This window comes from Mesoplodon mirus, assembly GCF_964341445.2.
Source record: "Mesoplodon mirus genome assembly, chromosome: 12".
In the NCBI taxonomy this organism is placed as follows: Eukaryota; Metazoa; Chordata; class Mammalia; order Artiodactyla; family Ziphiidae; genus Mesoplodon; species Mesoplodon mirus.
In genome coordinates, this window is record NC_138988.1 from 29,627,787 (window position 1) to 29,651,026 (window position 23,240).

At 40.8% G+C, this 23,240-nt stretch overlaps 1 protein-coding gene across 12 annotated transcripts in view; it reads left to right on the forward strand.

The window, feature by feature from the left end:
• The window catches only part of FHIT (fragile histidine triad diadenosine triphosphatase), a 1,482,405-nt gene that overhangs the window by 1,115,454 nt on the left and 343,711 nt on the right, over positions 1 to 23,240 (forward strand). The gene's annotated exons all lie outside the window — the stretch shown is intronic.

Here is a 23,240-nt window from a genome sequence, read left to right on the forward strand (position 1 = left end):
CTATACAGGGGAGGCCCCAGAGAGGATTTTTCTATGCCAGGTGACATGGAGCCGTCCCATCCCTCCCCAGCCCCTGATCACCCCAGGCTGCCAACAAGTGTCAGCCATCTATGCTACAGCCAGTAGGATCTAGGACCGAGTAAGGGGTATTTTAGGTGACAGTTTGGCTATCACACCAGGAAGTTTTTTACTTTCTTGTCAACAAACCAAAGACTCTTCCTTCCTATAAATGTATCCTCAAAGCATTATTTTATATACTGCAGTTCAGCCTGCCTAGACAAGCTTCAGCAGAGTTTAGAAAGAGAAAGCTTATGAGAATAAAATTTCTCACTGGCCTGATCATTCCTGCTTCTTAAGGTTTGTGAAAGTCAATGCTGTTTCAGCTGAATTATTTGCATTTATGAAGATATATTTACTAAATAAGCTGCTGTAGAGCAGTGCTTTTTCCAAGGGGAGAACTGTCTACCTCTCTGTCAATGAGCTGAGATCAAGAGGTTAATGGTCTTCTATTGTCAGTCTGAACATTGTGGCTGGTTGATAACAATGGATGAGTATGTTGAAATATTATTTTGAAATAGCATGGAGCATTTCTTACCTGTTCCATCTTGCTTTGCTCATTGATTTAATTCACTTGTACCTTGAGGACTTTACTTCACCCTCAAGCTCACACAGCAGATCATCTCACAATAGGTCCACAGGCCATTGGCCTCTAAGAAGCAGTAACTCTTGTCTCCTCAGATCTGTTTTTTTCCCCAAAGCCTATGTGGTCTGTTTGGTAGCAGGTACACACTGAGCCAAGCATCAGAGGAGCCCATCAGAGCACGTTACATCATGTCAGCTCTCCGCTATCTAAGACCTCAGTGTGTCATGCTCTTGGTAGACAGCAGAGAGAGGGTTGTCATCTTCATTCACTTCATTGGTCATTCTAAGAGGCTCCCTTCCCTTCAATTACTCATGGGTGTCAGAAGAAGAAAGAGAACACTGCAGAGGTATTATATGTTGTGGCACTTCAAAGGTGATTACTTTTTCTTCCTATCAGTCATGTGGAGACAATTCTTCTAGCTCACTTGATAATCCTGTTTTTGCTTTGAAGAAGGGAGACTGAGTTGCTGCCAAACAAACCACCAGATCAGCAGTGTCATTACCGATTTCTGAACTCATTAGGGCTTACTTAGTAGTCCCAAGCTGTAGAAGGGTCTGAAAAGTAATTTCTCCAGTGATGGGTATGAAGGAGGCAGTAACAATTTTGCAGGAAAAAGACTGCACATTGATTCTTCAGATTTCCAGGCTGGGAAACCACGTAGTCTTGTTGGTTGGACACTTAGTGAGGGGTTAAATTTGCTTTCAGAATTGAATGCTGCCAGGTGATCATGGACCACTGTTGTGTGTGTGTGTTGTGGGGGGGTGGTAGCCATGGTCACATTCCCCTGAGAGAGAGAATTTTGCCTCTGGACCGAGGAGGAGTACTCACTTTTCTCCCACATTAAGAATTAAGAGTTTACCTATGTAACAATCTAGAACAGTGCCTGGCACACAGTTCATGCTTTATAAATGCTGGCTGCTATGGTATTGTGTTTGTTGTTGTTACTGCACCTATTTTAATTCACATATTTTTGTTGTTGTGCTGTCATCTGTAGGTGGGTGAGTCTTTATTTCTCCTGTAATGTCATGAGACTGATTTTTTTGTTGCCGTTGAGACTTGCTTTTATTATTTGGATGTGTGACCCAGAAGGCCATCTGGCTGGCTCACTGGCTTCCTTCCTTCATCCTTCCACTCAGCCACCCATCCAGGCTGCCATCTGCACATTTATTCATTCAACATTTATTGAGCCTCATCTACTCTCTGCCAGGCAGTGGACATACAAAATCGGACCAGAGAGTTACAGTTTCTTCCCACACAGAGCTCATTGTCTGTCGGGGACACAATTCAAAAAAAAAAATACTAAGTGGATTAATAAAATTAGTATAAACTTTGGTAATAGCTCTAAATAAAATAAGTGTATTGTAAAGTCAACAAAGATTAATTACTTGTGTTTGTTTGGACCACTGATGATAGCTCTTTATAAGAAGAGAGGACTTCCCTGGTGATGCAGTGGTTAAGAATCCGCCTGCCAATGCAGGGGACACGGGTTCGAGCCCTGGTCCGGTAAGATCCCACGTGCCACGGAGCAACACAGCCCGTGTGCCACAACTACTGAGCCTGCGCTCTAGAGCTCACAAGCCACAACTGCTGAAGTCCGCGCGCCTAGAGCCCGTGCTCCGCAACAAGGGAAGCCACCGCAATGAGAAGCCCGCGCACCGCAACGAAGAGTAGCCCCCGCTTACCGCAACTAGAGGAAGCCTGTGAACAGCAACAAAGACCCAAAGCAGCAAAAAATATAAATTAAAAAATAATAATAAATTAAAAAAACAATGAAGGCAACTTGAACTAATCCCCCAATATCCAAAATTACCTTTTGTGGAAACATTTGGAATTAAGTAGCCAGCTGACATCTGTCCCTCACCAAATTATGGACTTCATCTTGTAAATGATAGTTCATGGTAGCTTTGCCATCACAAGTGGGGCCATTTGTTCTTATAAATCCCCAACTTCTTTTCAACCTCAAAGCCCACATTTGGGCAGACTAAATTAGCCTGAAAACACGTTCCCTTGAAAATGTTACCTTATGTACCCCTTCCTGATCAAGTCTGAGTATTTATGTACTCATTTAACAAATATTTATTGACTATCTATGATGTACCAGGCACTTTTCTGGTGTGGGCATATAATAGGGAATCATATGCCTAGTACTAATGATGGTCAAGTTCATTATCCAATTAAATATATTTGTTGGACATCTATAGTGGAGGATAAGCTTTTAGTTCTTATATAACTTTGGAGGATGCATTGTCTTTAAACAGAGTAAATAGAAGGGAAGGGAGCCGTGTTGCATCTCCAAATTAGGGCAGAGTCTCATAATTCCGCTAAGAGAGGCTCATACACAGTGTTCATTTATATAAAGGAAGGAGAGTTCGCCTCTGGTTGTAGAAGCCAGGAAGGCGTTTCTGAAGAAGTCAGGACTGAGATGCCTTGTAAATTACAGTTAGGGTTTCTGTGATGTGATACGTGGGATGGCATTTCAGATGGAGGGAACAACACTTTATGTACAAAATTGTACACTTTGGGGGAAGAAGTAACCAGCATGGCCATGCAACTAGATAATGACAGCCAGAGACTGGAATGAAGGTCCCCTGATTAGCATTCAAGTGTCTTTCCCACTCTACCATGAGATCTTTCTAAGATTGTATCTCTAATTGTAAAACTTCATATCAAGAGCCACCTTTAATTGACAGCTTACCACCTATAAGGCACTTTTCTGATGGCTTTTCACTTACCCTCCCAGTACCTTTGTAGATCTGGTAGTATTGCCTATCTAAATGAGACAATTGAAATTCAGAGAGGGTAAGCAACTTATTCAAGGTCACACAGCCAGTTACTGCCAGGATTGATAAGAGAACCATATTTGCCTGAAGGGCACAGGAGAGGCCCTTGAAAGGGCTTTGAAGTAGTGTCTCCTGACCTGCTCCCCTATTGTTATGTTTCTGGCTTTTAAAGAATATATGAGGCTCTGAAATGACACCACCTGGCATCCAACTTCCATCAAACTGATGGAAACTTTCTAGAAAAGCATTCTGGAGAGAAAATAACCTTAGGATGTGTTTTGGCTTTGAAGTACTGCAAGTAAAAACACTCATTGCAAGAAAGTGCTATAACATATTTTGGAATACACACACATGCATAAGTTAGTGCTCTTTTAGTTTATAGCTGCTTATGTGAAAAGGGAGGGTTTACTGTAAGTATAGAATAGTGTCTTTTGGAACCCAAGTGAAAGATGTTGCAGGACCTTTGGAAGAACCTAGAGCTGAAAAATAGAAACCTGGGTAAAATGATCTGCCCCGGATCATCGTCTGTCTGCATGTCTGCACCCTTCTTTTCTTTCTCAGCGCCTTTATCTGCCTCTGTTCAGTCCACATAATGGGACACAGGGAGGCCTACATCTCTTGAGTTAACACATTATAAAATCCAGACCACTCTCTTTTGTCCCTATTCTAAATACCCAAGGAAGGGATTCTGGCCCAGCTACGATCAGCTGTTCAAGTTTGTTGTCATATCACACAAACATGGCTGCCGGGATCCCAACCCCTTGGAAAGGGAAAGCTATTTCCAGAAGAGTTGCATGCCCAGTGTCTTAAAAGATAGCGCCTCTAGCACAGAGAAGATGTGGCCCCTGCCTTTGGTCTCTCATTAGGGAGAATGCTAACAGGAAGTGACTGAGGTAGTGGTAAGGTCAGAACATCTGGTCCACCTCTGATTCTGAAAATGTGCAAAGAACAGGCAATATCAGGGCAGAAAGTAAGCCAAGGAAGACTTCTAAATGCTTTGTATCTTGGAATTTCACTTGAAATCTTTTAAAAATAGCAGTTGTGATTTCATATTCATAGTGATTTCAAGAATATTTTAAGTAGATCGTATGCTAGGTACAACACTCCTATGTGCTGTGTCTAAACTCCTTGGCGTGTTTACTCTTATCTCCGTCTCTGTCTCATCTGTCTGTGTTCATTGCATCAGATTTTACACTCCAGCAATAATGGGCTATGGTTTTCAATAAATAGTTTCCTGAAGGAGTGAATGATTCCATGTCTCTTTCGTATCACTGGTCTCAATTGGCATTTTAGCTTTATTTGTATAATCGCTTGATTCATGTCTGTTTGTTCACCGAGACGCTGAACTCCATGAAATCCTCACTGCTAGTCTAGCGTCTGGCATGCAGTGGTTACTCAACACGTATGTGGAATGAATGAATGAATGAATGATTGATTGACAGTAGCATCCTCTGTAAAGCTTAGGTGGGAAGTAGTGGAAATGGGTTAACAAAAGTCTTCAAGCATTTGTAATACTCCAAACTGATATTTTTTAATTATTTTTTTCAATTTACAAAAGTAGTATATGTTCACAGTAATAAATTCAAAGGCTACAAAAGAATGTAGAGTAAAAGGTTGGTCATCGTTTCTTTTCATCCTGATCCCTTAATCCAGAAGTTACTGCTCTGAGTCTTTTGGTATTATTGTACCTGATGCTTACCTATTATTATACAACATTATATATACACACACACACACACACACAGAAACATAGCATCATATTTTGTTTCTTGTTTTTGTTCGTTTATTGTAACAAATGATATTGTTATCAACAATTTGATTTTCTCCCCACTTACTATATGGTGGGCATCTTTCTTGTCATTACATTTATCACAGAGGAGAGTCCCAAAGGGTGAATTTGATGATGAGAGACATTAGCTTAATAACCAGTACAACAGAGCATGGCCGCATTATTGGTAGCAGCTGCCTAGATTTTGCCTCAGGATGATTTGGACTGGGGTTGGCAAACTGCAGCCTGCAGGCTAAATCTGGCCAACCATTTGTTTTTTTAAATAAAGTTTTATTGAAACCCAGACACACTCATTTGCTTACATATTGTCTGTGGCAAATTTTATGCTTTAATGGCACAGTTGAGATATTGCAGCAGAGACCATCTGCACTGCAAAGCCTAAATTTTTTACTCTCTGGTTTTTAAAAAAAAGTTTGCTAACCTCTGGTATGGGCTATCTCTGTCTTGATGACCTGGCCAGCATCCAGCATCAAGGATAATGCAGTAGACTCAGCCAGTTAGTGGAAACACTAAAACCACTCAGTATTTGTGAAGAGTTGTTTCTCCTTTCTTTTGGCAAGTTTTAACAAGTGATGCAGGTAACTGGAAAAGAGAGAAGATGCATGGCCTGTGTGCTTATTATTAGTACAGTTTCACTAATTAAGATTCTGTTTACATTTCTCAAATATTCCCATAGATATACACGTACTTCCCACATCTATTTGTTTAAAAGGGGTCTTCTTAGTTTATTATTGATACTACATAGTTACCAGACCAGGGCATAATTAATTGCCTGCATTTATTACCATCCCTCAGTGAGTAGCTCAGTGTGTGAGTTACACAGTCTTGGATCTCCTGGTTGGAATCCATCCACAGTTAATATTTGGATAGGATATGCTGGCATCACAGTAGAAGTATAAATGATCAGCTAGAAGTTTCTTGAACAGGGTCTTGTTACCAGGAGGAGCAGTAGCCTGGGTAACTTTAGTCGACTTCAAGATCACTCTGGCTTTCTTAGTGCAGCAGGAGGGTGTGTGATGCAGGAAAATAAGGGGAGAAGGTTCCAGGCCTGCCTGGTGATGACAAGGCTTTGAAGGCATCCGTTCACTGCGGGCCTTGGCCAACTTGACAGTAAATTAGAGCCCCTGGGGTTGTCAGAGGACTGCATCTTAAATTTTAATGCCTAGAACCACCCAGAACCTAGTTTAAAATGCCAATCCCAGGATCCCAGCCCCAGAGATTCTGGTTCAGTAGACTTAGTTTGGGGCCCAGGAATCTGCATTTTAAACAAACCCCTCAGGTGTTCTGATGGGAACATTCCCCAACCAAACTTGGAGAAGCACAGGCTTCCTGTAGCATTTATCCACCTCTACCCTAACCCCCGACTTTTATTCTCTCTTCTCTGCTTTCTTTTTCCTGGTCTCCATGTTTTTCCCTCTCCCTCACTCCCTCTCTTCCTTTCTGTCACTGTCACAAGTGTTTACATCTAAGAAAATCACTGGATTCATTTCTGGGCCAACTTTGTCATCAAGTAAACCACGCCCTTGGTAATAGACTCCTTGGCCCTCCCAAGTTATGGTGTTACTTTCTTCTCCCCCATTCCCTTCTTCTATGTGATATTCAAGCAGCTTCGCTCACCCTCACCTATTTCACCCTTCTCAGGGATTCTGTGAATTCAGACCAGCTAAGACAGACCGGCAGCTCCACGAGGCCTGGCCTGTCTTGCTCATCATGTCACAGAACCTAGCATGGCATTTGGTGAATATCTAAGTGCTCAGTAAATATTTGGTGAATAAAGAATGAACAAAATGATCAATGCTTAGATGAAATGAAGCAGGGCAGAGTAAATCTCAGAAATGTTACTAGCTGCTAATTAGGGCTATAGAGGCTCTCAGGACATTTTTATCTACCTGAAACAAAGTCTTCCCATCTCAGAAATGGTTTCTATTTAGAGACTTGATTTGAAAAGTGTTTTTATCAGATTTGAATGTGTATCTGGCAGCTTATTCTCCTCCTAGCAGATGGCCCCTGGCTTCCAAACACAGTCTGTAATCAGGAGCATTGTCAAGCAAAATACTCGATGTTTCTATTGTTTTCAGTTTCCTAAAATTGAGGAAGGTATTTCAGGAAAGTGGTTTTTGAGATTTATGTACCCTGTTAGTTGTTTCAACCCTCTAGACCTTTGTAAAATTTTAAAACATTTTGTTGGATACACATTTTGAACTGTTGCATAATTGGGAATCACACTGAAACAAGCTAGAAAAAATTCCCCCACCCCCTTCAAGATTATCCATTTGGAGATTAACCCAGATTGAGTTACAGACATTCTCCATCATTAAAATAAGGACAGTAAATGAGAGTTTTCAATGTTGAAAACACATTGGAAGGGAAAAATCTATAATGAGTACATCTTTACTATAACTTTTTTTAAACATGTTTATTGGAGTATAATTGCCTTACAATGGTGTGTTAGTTTCTGCTTTATAACAAAGTGAACCAGCTATACATATACATATGTTCCCCATATCTCCTCCCTCTTGCATCTCCCTCTCTCCCACCCTCCCTATCCCACCCCTCTAGGTGGTCACAAAGCACCGAGCTGATCTCCCTGTGCTATGCAGCTGCTTCCCACTAGCTAGCTATTTCTCATTTGCTAGGGTATATATGTTTAATAGTTAACAAAACCATTAGGCCTTCTCGGCATTTTTCAGAGCTCATGAATAACAAGACTGCATCACCCACCCCTTATTTATTTTCTGGTTTTCGGTTAGCATCATCTAAGCTTTAGCGAGGGCTGCAACTTCTGGCTGCTCAAGAGGTTAGTGAGAGCTGGAGGAAGAACTTAAAACTTGGCAGTTGGTGGAATAACTAAACTCAGGAACCCTTGCCTTCCCAGGCATCCTTTTTGTTCATTTGGAATTAACATTGTTTCAAAACAAAAGCAAACAACAAAATAAGAGGGGAGCAGGGAATTTTTCAGGAGGGGGTGGCATACGAGTGATTAGAAGCAAAAAGGAAGGTGGAGGAGATGGCGAAGGGGCAAGAAGCAGAAAAGGCCCAGAGAGAGCAGCTGGAGGGGGCGCGGGGGGACGGGAGCCGAGGGAGGCTTGGGAAAGGGAATCACTATTTTTAGATATTCTGAGACCACTTTAAAAGTAAAAAATCAATCCCTCTTCTAAAGAAGCCCCTGCCCACAGTTGTTTTCATCCTCCCACTCTGGAAAGAGTAATGTTATCTTCAATTGCATAGAAACATTAAAGAAAAAAAAAAAAAAAGAAGGCCCCATTTCAAAGCAGGGGTGAGGCACCTGTGTTCCTGTTCCTGACAAAAAAGCATGTGTCTCCAGTGCTCACGTGACCTCACGTGTCTTTAAAACAGTAGCAGCCCCTAGTCAAGTTGCTCTATTTTTAGATTCACAAAAACAACAGGAGCTATACTTGTTAAAGGCTTCCTGAGACAGCTCTTGGGCTGTGGGCTTTGCAGCATCTTGTTTGTCCTCACAGAAACCCCATGAAGTCATGTGAACTCCACTGAGCAAAGGAGAAACTAAACCTCAGTGAGGCTAAGTAATATGTTCAAGTATACTTTTAAGTGGTAGAGCTGAGATCTGAACTCTAGTAGGGGTGTCTGGCTGGCTGGCGCTCTTCTCTAACTTTTAACTTTGAAATAATCTTAGATTTGCAAAAAGTCACAAGCATAATATGAAGAATTCCTCTGTGCTCTTCCTTCAGATTCCTTGGATGTTAATTCTTGACTGTGCTTAACTTCATCATATCCTCTCCCTATATATATATAGGAAAAAGATAGATATATATATATTTTAATTAATTTATTTTTTTCTTCCTGAAACCTTTGAAAGCAGGTTATAGATATGATGCCCTTTGCTTGTAAATATTGGGTTGGCCAAAAAAGTTCATTGGGGTTTTTGTAAGATGTTACTGAAAAACCCAAACGAACTTTATGGCCAACCCAATACTTTAGTGTGTAATTTCTAAAAAGAAGGACATTCTGTTAGAAAAAGAGAGACACTTACTAAGCCAGGAAATTAAGCTTGATACAATACTGCTTCTGATATATGGACCTTATTGAGATTTTGCCAATGTCTTTTTTTTCTGGTCTACGATTTGTTCCAGGACCACACATTGCATTTATTTACCATGTGTCTTAGCATCCTTTAATCTCAAACAATTCCTTAGACTCTTAGTCTTTCGTGACCTTGAAGTTTTTGGATCTGTTCCTTAATTTGGGTTTGTCTGATGTGATGCTTCTTCATGATCAGAAAATTTTACATTTTTGGCAGGAACACCACACAAGTAATATTTTATCTTTCTTCATGCATTACATCAGGAGGCATATTTGTCCCATTCTTGGTGATGCTTGTAAACATTGATCATTTGTTAATGGGGTGTCTACTAGTTTCTCCACTACCAAATCATTATTTCCCCCTTTGCAATTAGTAAGTATCTTATAGGCACATACTTTTTGACAATTTAAATATCTTCTCTGTTTTCATACTCTTGCCCATTCATTTTAGCATTCATTAATGCTTCTTACCTGAAACAGTTATTGTGATGAGTGACAAATAATGATTTTTCTAATTAATCATTATATTTGTACTTATTAGTTGGAATTCTACTCTAAGGAAAAACTTTCCCTTCTCTTCTTTTTATTTATTCATTTATTTATATCAGTATGGACTCAGAGTTTTATTTTTATTCTATGGGTTATAGTCTGTGTTATTTTGTTGTGCTCAAATTGTCCCAGATTTAGACAGAGGAGCCCTTTTATGCTGGTTCCTGTGTCCTTTTGTCGTGCCTCCCTAATCTTTTTTCAGCCATTTCTTGCTTTCCGATACCACAAGATATTTCAGGCTCATGTTGTTCATTTCCTGTCCCATCCCTGGCATCAGTCATTTCTCCAAGGAATTCTGGATCCTTCTATTGGAGAGTGGTATTTAGAAACCAAGATCTGGATGTCAAGTGTGCTCATTGGTACTGGGATATCATTGCTTCTCAGCCTCTCTGTGGATATAGCTATGAAATATATGCATGTGTATTTACACTCTACATCTGTGTCTTTCTTTCAGTTTGTATATGAAAAACTGAATTCCCAGTGGTACTTTCTATCTATAATAAAGCTTCTGTAGGCTCCTCTCCTTCTGCCTGAAATAGATGGTTTGGAGTCCTTGAGTGATCTTTAGTTGTCATTTTTTCAACAATACTTCTGAATGCTTTAATTTTTTTATTCCTTATGGGAAAATCTATTTCTGTATCTAAGTTTTATCTATCTTATTTAACCACTTATTTGTTACAAACAAATCACCAGCATCTAAATACAGGCCCCCAACACCCCTGCCCCCCCAACACACACAAAAGCAGCTTAACTTTTTGGCTTAAATTTTCTTCAGTGATTGTTTCATGGGAAAGGGGAAAATGAATTTTTCTCCCACATTTCAAACACATATCACTTTGGTGCCTTTTTTCTTTTCATTGCTTGTTTTAGTAAAACAGAGAGTTTGACTTTTTTTTTCTCTTGATCAAGACTGCTATAATGGTTTCAATATTTGTTTCTTTCCTTTTTCTTTGCAAAATTAATTTGAAAAATAATTATTTTACTCCTAGGAATCCTCGACAGGTGTGCCACTGTGCCAGGGTACCATTATTATCACTGTTAGGTGACATGACGTAATAACCACCCCTAACCTATGTGTGTCTCCCTATACAAACATGCATTGCTAATCAAAATCTGCCTCTAAAATCATCTCTCAAAAAAAAAAACAAAACAAACAAACCAAAACAAACCAAACAAACAAACAAAAAAAGCAGAGAGAGAGAAGAAGAAAGAGCAAATTTCTTGTAAAAGCTTTTGGTTCAGTTTATTACCCCATGGTTTAGTTTGTAAAAAAAAAGAAAATAAACACTCTAAATTTTCTCCAGAAGTAACATAAAGAAAGTCTATGAAGAATACAGGAATCGTTTCCTAAGCTAGCTATTTAAAGAAAGCACAATAGGCTTTTCTGAATTTCAGGCATACCCAACCTAATAGTACAGGACTGGGATTCATTCTGAATATTTTGAATATTTATGGTGCTTGATGTTTGGACTTTTTAAAAGGTCACTTGAAAATGAAGTCACTTTCATTTTAAAGTAGGAGAAGGTGAACATGAAAAAGGGAGGCACTTTTAATGGAAATCATGCTGTCTGTTCTCCTGCAAAAGGTCTTAGTTTCCGTAGTAATGGTATTTCTTAGTGGCTTTCCTTATATGAGATGATTGCATCTTGACATACAAAAGTATTTTGGCTCAAAGATTGAGACTCCCACAACAAATTGGCAATCATGTTTACCTGGGAGTTTTGTTTCAGCTCAAGTGACCACTGCAAATATGAACAAATCAGCAGTATTCACTCACAGCACCTGTACACATGTTTACCTTACTTAAGGTACTTTTGTTTGCAAATGATAGTCAAGCTATCATTTGTTTAAGCTATCTTAAGAGCAAAAAGAGACATCATTATAAGGATTCAGGGATACGGCATAAACCATAAAAGGAAGGGGGTCAAGTGGGCCTTATGAGAAGGGCAGACCTCAGGACCAAGAGCCAAGGGGACCGTTATCTTAGCTTTGTTGCATCTCATATAATATAGGGACGTGTACTATAGAGAACAACAGTTCTACAGGATGATCCATGCTAAAGGGGAACTTTGATCACATTACTTTGGGAAATACTCTATACCAAGTCCACCAGCTCTTAGAGTTTTATAATACACAGTAGAGTATTAAAGCTTCTGAAAAGTTCCATGATAAAGAAACCTGTTTAACCTTCTTTAACCCAATGATTCTCAAACATACTTGACCATTGCTTGGAGAAATGTCATTTTAGATGGACCACTTGAATAATATAGAACTAAATTTAATTAAATCCACAGAGTACTCTTGTATCATTTTTTAAATAATATGAATGAAAACTTGTTAAGTGACTGGTTCAAGGTCATACTACTTGTTTTTAGACTCCTGGCCCGGTGCTATTCATACTGGTGCTTAATTTGTGGACCTTGGTTGAGGGACTGTTTGCTCACAGCTGTTTACTTTATACTCATACTCCATAGTACTAGCATTTTAGAGAAGCTCACACTTTAAATATAGCAATTTGTTATTTCATTGGTTCTTTTGACAGTCAGCCTGCCGTTTCATAGACAACCCAGCAGTTCTGGTTAAGAATATGCCTTTATTGCCTGTGTATGACAATTATACCTTCAGCTGTTTCTGGTCATGGGCATTTTGCTTCCAAATCTTACTAAGGTTTTTGTCAATCTAAATGGTAACATGTAAAAGGAGCTGTAATTGGCTAGCATGTTAGTCTATTTCTTGAATTCAACCAAACTAAGTTTTTGTTGAGTTTGCCTTAATGCTCACTCGTTCAGTTTCATATCTCCGTGTCCTGGATCCAGTGGAAGAAAGGGGGTGTGTCGAGTATAATAAGATTCAGTGACCTTAGTAAGTAAATCAGCTTATTCAAATGAACACTCATAAAGACAGTGACGTTTTCCAGGGATAAGTCTTCTGGGAAGTTAGGAAGAGCTAAGAAGAGAGTAATGGGATATCGGGTATGCAAAGCTGAGGAAAGTAATGAGGGAAAAATACCAAGAGAATAAATTTTCTAGTTTCTACCAACAAGAATAGCATGTTCTTAAAGTGAATGCCATTTCCTCCCTTATAAGTAATTAGCAGGAATAGCTGAAAACAGTGACATCATCACATCAGATGTAATGTCTCCTCTTATACAGGAAGCTGGGCCAGGTGTTGTATTAAATGCCTCTGAGATGGAGATTTATTTCTAAAGTATAACCATTTGCTGAATGGATGAATGTCTGAACAAATTTTGATTTGGCTCTGTCTAGAGGTATTAATTTTTGATGCTCTGGAGGTTCAAAGATGAACGAGACATATTTTACCTCAGGGAGGTTTATAATGTAATAAGGCAGAGAAGACTGGATGCAAAGATAGAACAGCACCATGGGAGAACTAACACTGTGGAAGTTTAGAAACAAAGGAAGATTTCCATTGGGGTCCTCAGGGAATACTTTAGGCAAAAGGAAAAAAAAGTGAACAAAGGTTTAATATTCGTTATGACTATATCGGTCAGGTATTTCAAAATACTGCTGTGTAACAAACCATCCCCAAATTGGTATCTTGAAACAGTAATCATTTATTCTAACTCATGTGTCTGTGTGTTAGCTGGTCTGGGCTGGGATCCAGGCTGCAGGTTAGGTCCATGTATCTCACATCCTCCAAGGTCTAGCAGAAACCATGAAACAGTCTTACGGTGAAAGGCAGAAATGCAAGTCATATTTCAAACTCCTACCAAGTCATAGTTCTAAATACCCCATTGACCAAATCAAGCCTTCTATTCAAAGGAGGTGGAAATATACTCCTCCCAGGAGTGTTTTCTGAATAACAGTCTAATCTACCTCAGTGGGGAATAGAGGGTTATTTTGTATGTCTGGGAACTGGTTGAGAAGTTGTGGGATTTAGGTCCTAAAAGAGATAAGGAGATTGCAAGGGAGAAAGAGACAGAGAGATGATAATAGCGCAAAGGAAGAGCATGCAGAGAGTTCTTAAGGTGAATCAGGGTCCACAGAATGGTCCAGGGAGATGGGAACTAAGAATATCTGTTCAAAAACATTTACGTAGCAGGCTGATTTTGATATCTTTTGAGAAAACAGGTTTAGAAGAAGAATCAAAGCAGCAGCCAGATTGTAAGTAGCTAAAGAGAGAGTGGAACAGAGGCAGTTAGTCTCAATACCTCCTCGAAGACATGAAGGGCAGGTGAGAAAAGAGCTTTTGAAATGAGAGCAAAAGGGAGAGAGACACACACATATGCTATGAGGGCTTATATTCAAAGAAGGACAGTTCTGGGGTCATTTTGTGTCCAAGGATAATGAGACATAGATGATAGAAATAGAGCTGTCATCCTTGTCTTTCATTCAATATAAAATATTTTGTAAGATGCTAAGGCAAGGTTAATGAATAAGGCTATCCCCTCTCCCAGTAGCTTTGTTATATGCACACTTCTAAATGTGACATGTTGAGGGGTGCATAAAACCCTTCAATCTCGAGAAGATCACCCTGAGTACTTAAAATGCTCAGGGGACCTTATTTTCAAACATAAGGTGGGGGCACAATATTTACCTGTGTGGTTATTAACAAGCAACTCACTAACACAGTCACTTGAGTTATTAATTAATGTTTAATATTTTAATTGCTCACACCTGCAGAAATTTCCTCCAATAGGAAAGAAGACCCAGTTTCAACCCTGGGTGATTAGAGTTGGGAATTTTTTCCCATGAATGTTTGTCATTGCATTCCCTGTATTCCCTGGGGTTTAGTGACATAATGCAGTTTTCCACTGAGTATATACTGACCAAGAACTCAGAATAGGGCACGGTGATATGGGGTCCAAATAGGAAGGACTGGTATGTGGGAAATGGTTGAATCTCTCTCCTTAACCAGCAGCCACTCTAGGTGGGAAAAGAAAGCAAACATAAATGAAATAATGAGTAATTCACAAAGGATTACAGTCTGGTACCATAGAGTGCTAGCCTGGATGCTGTCAGGAGAGAAGTGTACAGAAGATGTAGAATGGTGTATGCTGAAAGGGCTAGGAGCACGAGCTTGAGATTGTGAGGGTTCAAATCCTGGCTTATCCACCTACTAGCTCTGTGACATTGGGAAGTTGCTTGACCTTTTTGAGCCTGTTTCTCCATCTGTTTAATAGGGGTAGCAATATTGGCTACTTCAAAGAGTTATTGAAAAGATGAATTAAATGGGTATATAAAGTGTATTGAACAGTGCCTGGCATGTAAAGAAGCATGCGTAAACTCAGGTGTTCTTGCTTTTGTTGATTTTGGTGGTGGTGTTTTGTTGTTGTTGGCTTGGTTAGAGTTTTGTTTTGTTATTGAAATGGTATAGGCCCCTCACTGTCTCCTCTTTCCCGGCCTTGCACAGGATGGGGCTTTTGGGTACTAAGTGTGAATTTCTGTTAAGTTTCCCTCAAGAGCATGGTCCTGGGTTGACTAGATAACTGGGTGTGAGAGTCAGAAGTGGGGTAAGAAGTGGGGGGCTTGGGGTGAAGGAAAAAGCTGTCCTTGGGGGTATGGGTTGAATGTAAAGCATGCCCGGGGCTTTCAGTTTTTGCTTCTTTCAGGTTCCCCAGTGGGTAAGAATGCTGGCTTTGAGGATGTTCATTCATTCCTTCAGAGCCTTATGATTGAGTACATTCTAGGCGATGGGCCACCAGGGACCTGGCTTTCGGTCATGACTCCACTGCCTCCTAGCTGAGTGATCTTGGACAAATTACTTAATCTTTGTATGCCTCAGTTTCTACTTCTGTAAAAGTAGGAATAATTCTACTTCCTGTGCAGGATTGGGGTAAGGATCAAGTTCCTAAAGGGTACTTGCCAAAGGCCCTGACACACAGTGAGTGACTGAAGCTATAAGCTTTGGCAAATGAAGGACGGTTCAGAACTCTACCTACAGGCTTTGTCATTTTGGGTAACGTTTCTCAAGTATATCTCAAGTTCTGCATCTTTAAAACAGGATAAAAGTGGTACTTACCTCATACGGCTGCTGTGAAAATGAAAGAAGGTAACATACCTAGAGTCCTTGGAACAGTGCTTGGGATAGAGAAAGCTGTGTGTAGTGTTGTTTCTGCCTTTGCTGCTGTCTTTATTAATTACAGTAGTGGTAGAAGGGGTGGTAGTTTTATTGATACTTGCAGGCAAAAAAGAATGAGCTACACGAAAGGTCCCGACAGGGTGCTCAGAGTTCTTAGAGAAACGCAAGGTTAAGAGGAATTCGGGTTTACTTGGTTTTCCAGTGGGATCAGTTTAAGACTTCAGTACTTTGCTTATTTTCCCTGACTGTTGAGCCATGGTCATTGGTATGCAAGAAATTACTTTCTTTCCTCTCATCATGTGTTTTCACTACTTCTTAAGCTAATGTATTCTTCTGTCCCCGTCTCAACTGCTCGTGGTTAAGTGGATGGGAGCTTGCTTCCTGGAAATTCGCTCCGTAACCCTGAGCTCTGTGCCAGGAAGGAACAAAGCAGACCCTGCATTTGAGTCTTTGTGTTTTCTGACCTTGTGTTGCGTGCATGCTCTGGGTTGCTTTTCATTTGCTGGACTAACAACATAAGTGTTTATGGAATATGTGCCAAAAAACCCAAAGAAGAGAAGATACGATGCTCATCAGAATTTCTGATGGATGAAGGCTCAAGAACCAAATGAACCTATTCTGTATCTTGTTCTCTCATCAGGTTATAGGGGCTAACTTGCAGGTCAAGATGACTTTTGCAGGCATCTCCCTCCCCCCAGTTTGGGGGAGCTTTGCTTACCAACGCATTGCTCTCCTAGAAAGAAATGGTTTTGCCTCTCCAATTAGGGATATAATATAAGACCAGTCATTTTTAACCTCTCCCCAATATAGGGAGCCAGTGAAGTTTGACCTCCCCTAGCCGTCCACCCCCTTACCCTTTCCTTAAGCATGGGTTACCCTGAGTAGAGTTGGGAAAACCACTGCTGTCCAAAGTCAGAGGTTTAAACTTCGGTGTGCATTAAAATCACCTAGGAGCCTGATTAAAATGCAGAGTCTGGGGAAGGTCCCCCTACATCCTGATTCAGTGGGTCTGCATGGCACCTGCCTGCTGCGCTGGAGAACCACATTTATGAGAAATACTGATGCTGGTGATCCCAGGAGCATCATACCTCAAGAAATGTTGTATTAAGAAATGCCTTTCCCTAGCCCTAACCTACCTGTAGACCTCCTTGTCAGCAGCCCCTATGCAATGTGCAGTTTTAGAAATGCTCTAGGCTAATGTGACAAAGTCCTGAGTTTCTGTGAGGATGGCATGGGCTGCTGCCTGCAGAGCCACTCCAGGGTGGGAGCAGAGGGCGTAGCAAGCCAGCATCTGTCCCCCTGCCTCCTGCTGCTTCAGCCAAAAAAACTCAATTTTGATTTTTTTTTTTTTTTTTTTTTTTTGCAGTACGCAGGCCTCTCACTGTTGTGGCCTCTCCCGTTGCGGAGCACAGGCTCCGGACGCGCAGGTTCAGCGGCCGTGGCTCACGGGCGCAGCCGCTCTGCAGCATGTGGGATCTTCCCGGACCGGGGCACGAACCCATGTCCCCTGCATCGGCAGGGAGACTCTCAACCACTGCGCCACCAGGAAAGCACTGATTTTTTTTTTTTTTTGATATGTCTAGCGTTCATTTCCATTGTTGATTTAGTTCAAATAAGAAGAATTCAAAAGCTGCTCATGTACTAGGCTCTGGGAATACCAAAGAGAACAGGGCAGACATGGTCCCTTCCTTCACGGAGTTTGTATTGCAGAGTACAGACCAATAAACTAGTAGGCAGATGCTTATACAAAAGAGTGACAGGCTTTGGTTAGTTCTAAGAAAAGTCTCAACAGTTTGGGACAGAAAATACATTGAGACACATTATCTGTAGGTTGGTCAGGTAGAGCCTTTTTCCAGAGACGCTAAAAACCTGCATTTGAAAGGATGAATAGCAGTCAGTCAGGCCAAGGGTGGAAACAGGTTCATGGAGGTGAAGGCAAGAGCTAACACAGAGCCTCGGAAGTGGGGAAATGCACGTCATAATAAAGGAGCAAAGAGGCCAGTACAAAAGGTTGTGCTGTCACGTGCCAGCCACATGTGTAGTTTTAGTTTTCCTAGTAGCCACAATAAAAAAAGAAATAGGAGAAATCAATTTCAGTAATAAGTTTTATTGAACTGAGTATATGCAAAATAGTATCATTTCAACATATGATCAATGTAAAAAAATACTAATGGGATTCTTTTACATTCTGTTTTTCTTGTACTAAGGCTATGGAATCCGGTTTGTATGCTAGACTTCTAGTACATCTCAATTTGGGCTCAGTTCAAGCTCTCAATAGCAGATGTGGCCAGCGGCTGCTCTAGTGGACAGAGAAGAACTACAACATGGGAAGCCAGGAAGAGAGGGGAAAGGTTGAAGCTGGAAATAGAGGCCAGAGCAGATGAGAAAGGGCTTTATAGACCACGATAAAGCCTACCTGGAGTTCGACAAGAGATTTCTCTTATAACGAGAGTCTTAGAGCAAAAGTGAGTTGGTAAATGAGAATAAGTCTTCGTGTTGTCATGTGGGTGGACCTGCAGGATTGCTTCTCTTCTCTATCCGGGAAACACCACCCAGCAGCTGGTTTTAGCCGAATCCTTTGAAAGTAAGAACAATGCCTTCTAACTATTTCAAAGAAAAGTTTTAAGAAATTTACTTTAAAAGCCCAGAGAGTAAAATTAGGAAGGAAGACTCATGTAACCCTGCTGTCATTCCTTCTGTTTTGCTGACTGCATTCTTATGTTGAGCAGAGGTGCCCGCCTCTTAGCCTGCACCGGCCTCCCTCTGCTTGCCTCTCACCTGTAAACACAGCTGAGCAGTTGGGGCCCACTGCTGCCATCCCAGAAGTATCTGAACATTGGCCTCTAAGGAACATGACAGAAGCCCCCAAGTCGTTGTTGGTCTTCTCTGATCCACCTGCCATGGGACTCAGGGGCACATGTGCCAGTTGGGTTCCTGTAGCTGCTTCAAGTATCAGGTAACTTCACAAAACCTTAATAATGAAAGCTATTCAATGGCTGTGACCTTGGTTCATTTCATTTCATCATTCAACAGGAGTCTGGCACCCTGAAGGTGCTCAGTAAGTATTGTTGAAAGAACCAGAGGATTAAGGAACAACTCTCACTGGGCATCAGAAATATACAGGTGCCATTAGAAGGTATTGGTACAATGGCTCCTAATGTGGAGACAAACACTGTCCACGCCTCTGTTATAATTTCTTGGGATTAGCAGCTTTAGAACAGCTGGAAAGCTTTTAGAATGATGGACGTCCCATCTTCCCCTACCTTTGTCAGACCTTGAAGTTGAGGTTGGACCCAGGGCCCTTCCCAGGTGATTCTGGACCCAGTGCCATGAACAGGGCCACCAAGTTGGCAGTCACAGAACGGCAGGGTCAGCACTCGTGGGGGCTGGGGGGATGGAGCAAGGGGAAGCAGTGGAAGATTGCAGCCCGAATGCTACCTGGAAGAGGTGACATCTAAGCTGTAAACTGAAGGACAGGGGCAGGGTGGGTGAGCAGAGAGCAGAGGGAGACCTGTGTCCGGCCTAAGGAGGTTTTTATGTCACAAATTTATGGTTTTTTGCTCCTGTGTTATAACCACCCCTCTCTTAGGGTGCCGTGTATGTGAAAGTGTTTGGAAAGGTAGAAAGCCCTCTACGAATGTAAAGTGTTCTTGTTTTATGGATTCTGTTTGAGGGAACCTAAGTCGATTGATGGGTGAGGGGATGAATATTTGATAGGCAGGGAACGAGCTGTGCAGCACAGAATGTCTCTGAGAAGGAACTTCAGCGGAATCACAGCAAACCTTTCCCTCAGCCATGGGGCCCAGAATGCTGTGGTTAATTGAATTATTTAATAGGAAAATCATGGTTAATCTGAAAATCTCTCACAAGTACATATGCCTCTTTCACTGGCTTGGACTAAAGCTCCAAAAGGTCAGGGACCTCACCTGGCTTTGTACTGGTCCTCCAGTGCCCGGAGCATGTTTTACTAGTGCGCATGCTCTGTGAACACAGCTGTCAGAAGGGGTACTTGAAGTGGAAAGGTAACGTGAGGAATGTTATCTTGAAATGGCTTGGTGTCCTGTCATGATTTTTTAATTGTTGGGATTAAACTACACATAAACTACCCTGGCTGTATTTTGCTGCCATTTTGGAATATTTGTATATTTTTTTCTAACACAACACATAAATACTTGTCATTACCCCCCCAAAATTATTTCAAATTCTGTAATACAAACCATGAAATTCCTGTATGTATCTGTCTCTCCCCAGAAGTTAACATTGTCAGAAGATTGGTGTGTATCCTTCCAGGCCCTATTCTGTCCCTTCACATCTTTTCTTGTACAACGTACAGAAATGTAAGGAATATACTAACGGGAACCCATTATTCATATGGTTCTGTTTCCTTCTTTGCCTTAAGAGTAAGTTTTGGAGCTGTGTCCTTGGGAAGGAATTTGTAAGTCTACCCATTCACTTGAATGACTTCATAGGACTTCCTGTATGAAAGTACCAGCATTTGTTTAGCTACTCCTGTGTTTTAGTAATTTACTAACAGTATTTCCATCAACATCCTTGTACCTATATTTTATGCACATTAATGAATTCACTTAGCATAGATTCTTAGGACTTTTGAATTTTTTAAAGAGTAGCATTTCTGCTAGTCAATCATTTTTCCTGGGTTTTATGGCCTCTTTTTACTAAAAATCAGGTATAGAATAGATGGGTGTTTATAATGCATTTTTAGTTGGCACCTTCTCATTTGAAAATTTAATTGTGAAATATAAATGATTGTGGAATCAAGTATTTCACCTACACAAAAAACAGCTTGTGCCTACATGTGTTTTGGAGAATTGAATAATTTGTGCCCTTTACACGAGGGAAAACAGCCAGCCCGAGGATGTGCTGCCCCGCAATGTGTGTGGGATCCCCACCACTGCCCCACTATTCGTAGCGTAATCCTTTACATGGAACCGCTTTGATGTCTGGAGTTCTCCATTGTCACTGTTGCTTTCTTTTCCTGTTCTCAGTATCTCCAGCTTACCACTGGGTTCTTTGGTTGAAGCAGCAGAATCAGTTAAGCTGTGCTGTTGAGAAAAATGAGCTAAGAAAGATGTCCCTTTCAGGAAAGCAGACAACATTTTATAGCTTAGAAATAGACATTGAAACCTGCTGCTAAATGTCTTGTCGAATGAACAAATGAATGAGTGAAAGTGAAACAAATAAAACTGAACTCTGGCTTCTCAGACCCTTTTCTACATCAATTAATGCCCTTCAAAGTGTGGGCCTGGACTTGCTGTGGGCAAGACTGTGCTGGTTTAATTGGGACATTCATCTAGATAACAAGCTCTAACTGGGTATTTAATGATGGAAGCGGGCTGTCAGGTAGAAGCCCACAACACTGGAGCCTACATGTGCAGTAAAAAGAAAAAGTGAGGAGTTGCTGTACAAGTGATTTTAGCAAGATACAAGGTCTTCCCAGATCAATATCCACCAAACGACAAAGGTAATTTATAAGTTAAGCTGTGATGAGCCACACAGTACCTGTGGGCTCTCTTGACAAATGTGACTAACAAGTCCTTTATAATGTACATCATGTAAGGAGGAAAGCAAAGAAGAAAGAGAGGTTTCTTTACTTTGCTGGCTTAAATCAAAGTATGGAGTTTTGACTGACCATCTATTTTAGGAAGGTTAGATCTATCTTTAGAAAAAAGAACATTCATTCATAGTAAGTTTCCTTGCCATGTACATATGTATGCTTATTCATTTATTCAAGTCATATTTATAAAGAGGTTGTTATGTGGCTGCCATATCCTAGACCTTAGGATATACTTTCAAGTCTGTATAGCAAACTGTACCTATAAGTACCATTGTATAAGATATTTTCTTTCATATACATCTTATCTTTACCATTAAACCTTAGTACTGAATGACCTGAACAGATGATTAGAGGCTCAAAATTATGGACAGTTTTATGCCAGCACTGGGCACTTTTTGCCCTGGGTCTTTTCTTAGGCTGTGCTTATTAGTGGGGGAGGATGGTATCTATTTTATAGTACTTAGTGAGAATTTTTGAAGTGCCTACCACTGAGACGGTCACTAAAAGTGACCAGGAAAAAATTATAAACGCTTTGTCAGTGCCCACAGCTTTATAATCTGGTCAGGGAGTGAAGCTGGACCTCCAACAAATAGTCAATTGACAGTACAAGGTGACGTGATTCTGTGACCAAAAGTTATACAAGCATTTTGAGAGAGAGCAAGATGAATAGGGTTAAAACAATCTAAATCTTCATCTCGTTATTCCCATGTTTCAAACGTGCACTGTGGACATGAGCATATAATGCATGCATAGAGTTATTAACAAGTGCACTAATTAGTTAACATTAATAATCAAGTGAAAAAGCAACTTAACTTCAGGAAAATCTAAATTCTCTGAAGTACTGGGCCAGTGTGAGAATGGAAGTTCTTGAATATCACTGGGAAATTCATTCTGAGGATCAAGATAAAAATGAGAACAAAGTGAGAAATGAGCTTCAAAAATAAGCTGGAAATTGACTCATATTTTAATTCAGAAAAAGGAAAAAAAGTAGAGCTCTCACACCTAGGGATTTCCCAGACAACTGGGTACTGTCCTCAGATTTTGTGCTAACACCTGCCAAGCCCTTGGCCCAGAGCACGTCAATACCAATGGGAAAAGAAGCTTTGTCATTTAGGAATGACTTCAGCTGCAAGTAACAGAAAACCTGCCCACCAGTGTCTTAAACAAACAGGGGTATATTTTCTCACGTAACAAGAAGTCCTCCTGGAAATAGGCATGTCAGTTATTTTTCTGTCCTTTTTCAAGATGACTGCCCTGTTTCCTGGGCATCTTGATCAAATTCACGTCAGGAAGAAAGAGAGAAAGGTGGCAGGAACAGTGTCTGTTCTTTGTACTGGAAAAGCACACACTTCCCCAGAGTACCCTCCAGCAGATTTGTGTTCACCTGTCGCTGGTAAGGGCTTCCCTGTGGCAGCCACACTTGGCTTTCAGGGGGGCTGGGAGGGTGGTTAGTTTGCCATGGGATGGGGGCAGACAGGAGAGGAAGGGTTGGGAATGAGAAGTGGATGAGCCGACCAAGTGTTCCTGCTACAGGAAGTTTTGTAGAGGTGGCATTCAGTACAAAATAAAAGCTCAGAAGTCTAACTTGAGCAGCATCTCTCCTTTTATCAGGTCTCCCCTTCTTACTGTGGAAAAAAAGGGGTGATCTATATTTTAAGATGTTTTCCTGCTACAGTGTTCTAGAATTTCTCAGATACTTTTATAATGACTAAAAACTTTATAATGGCAAACATAGCACATTTATCAAGGGGTTACTATGTCCCAGGTTCTTTAGTGCTTAATATACATTATCCTGTTCAA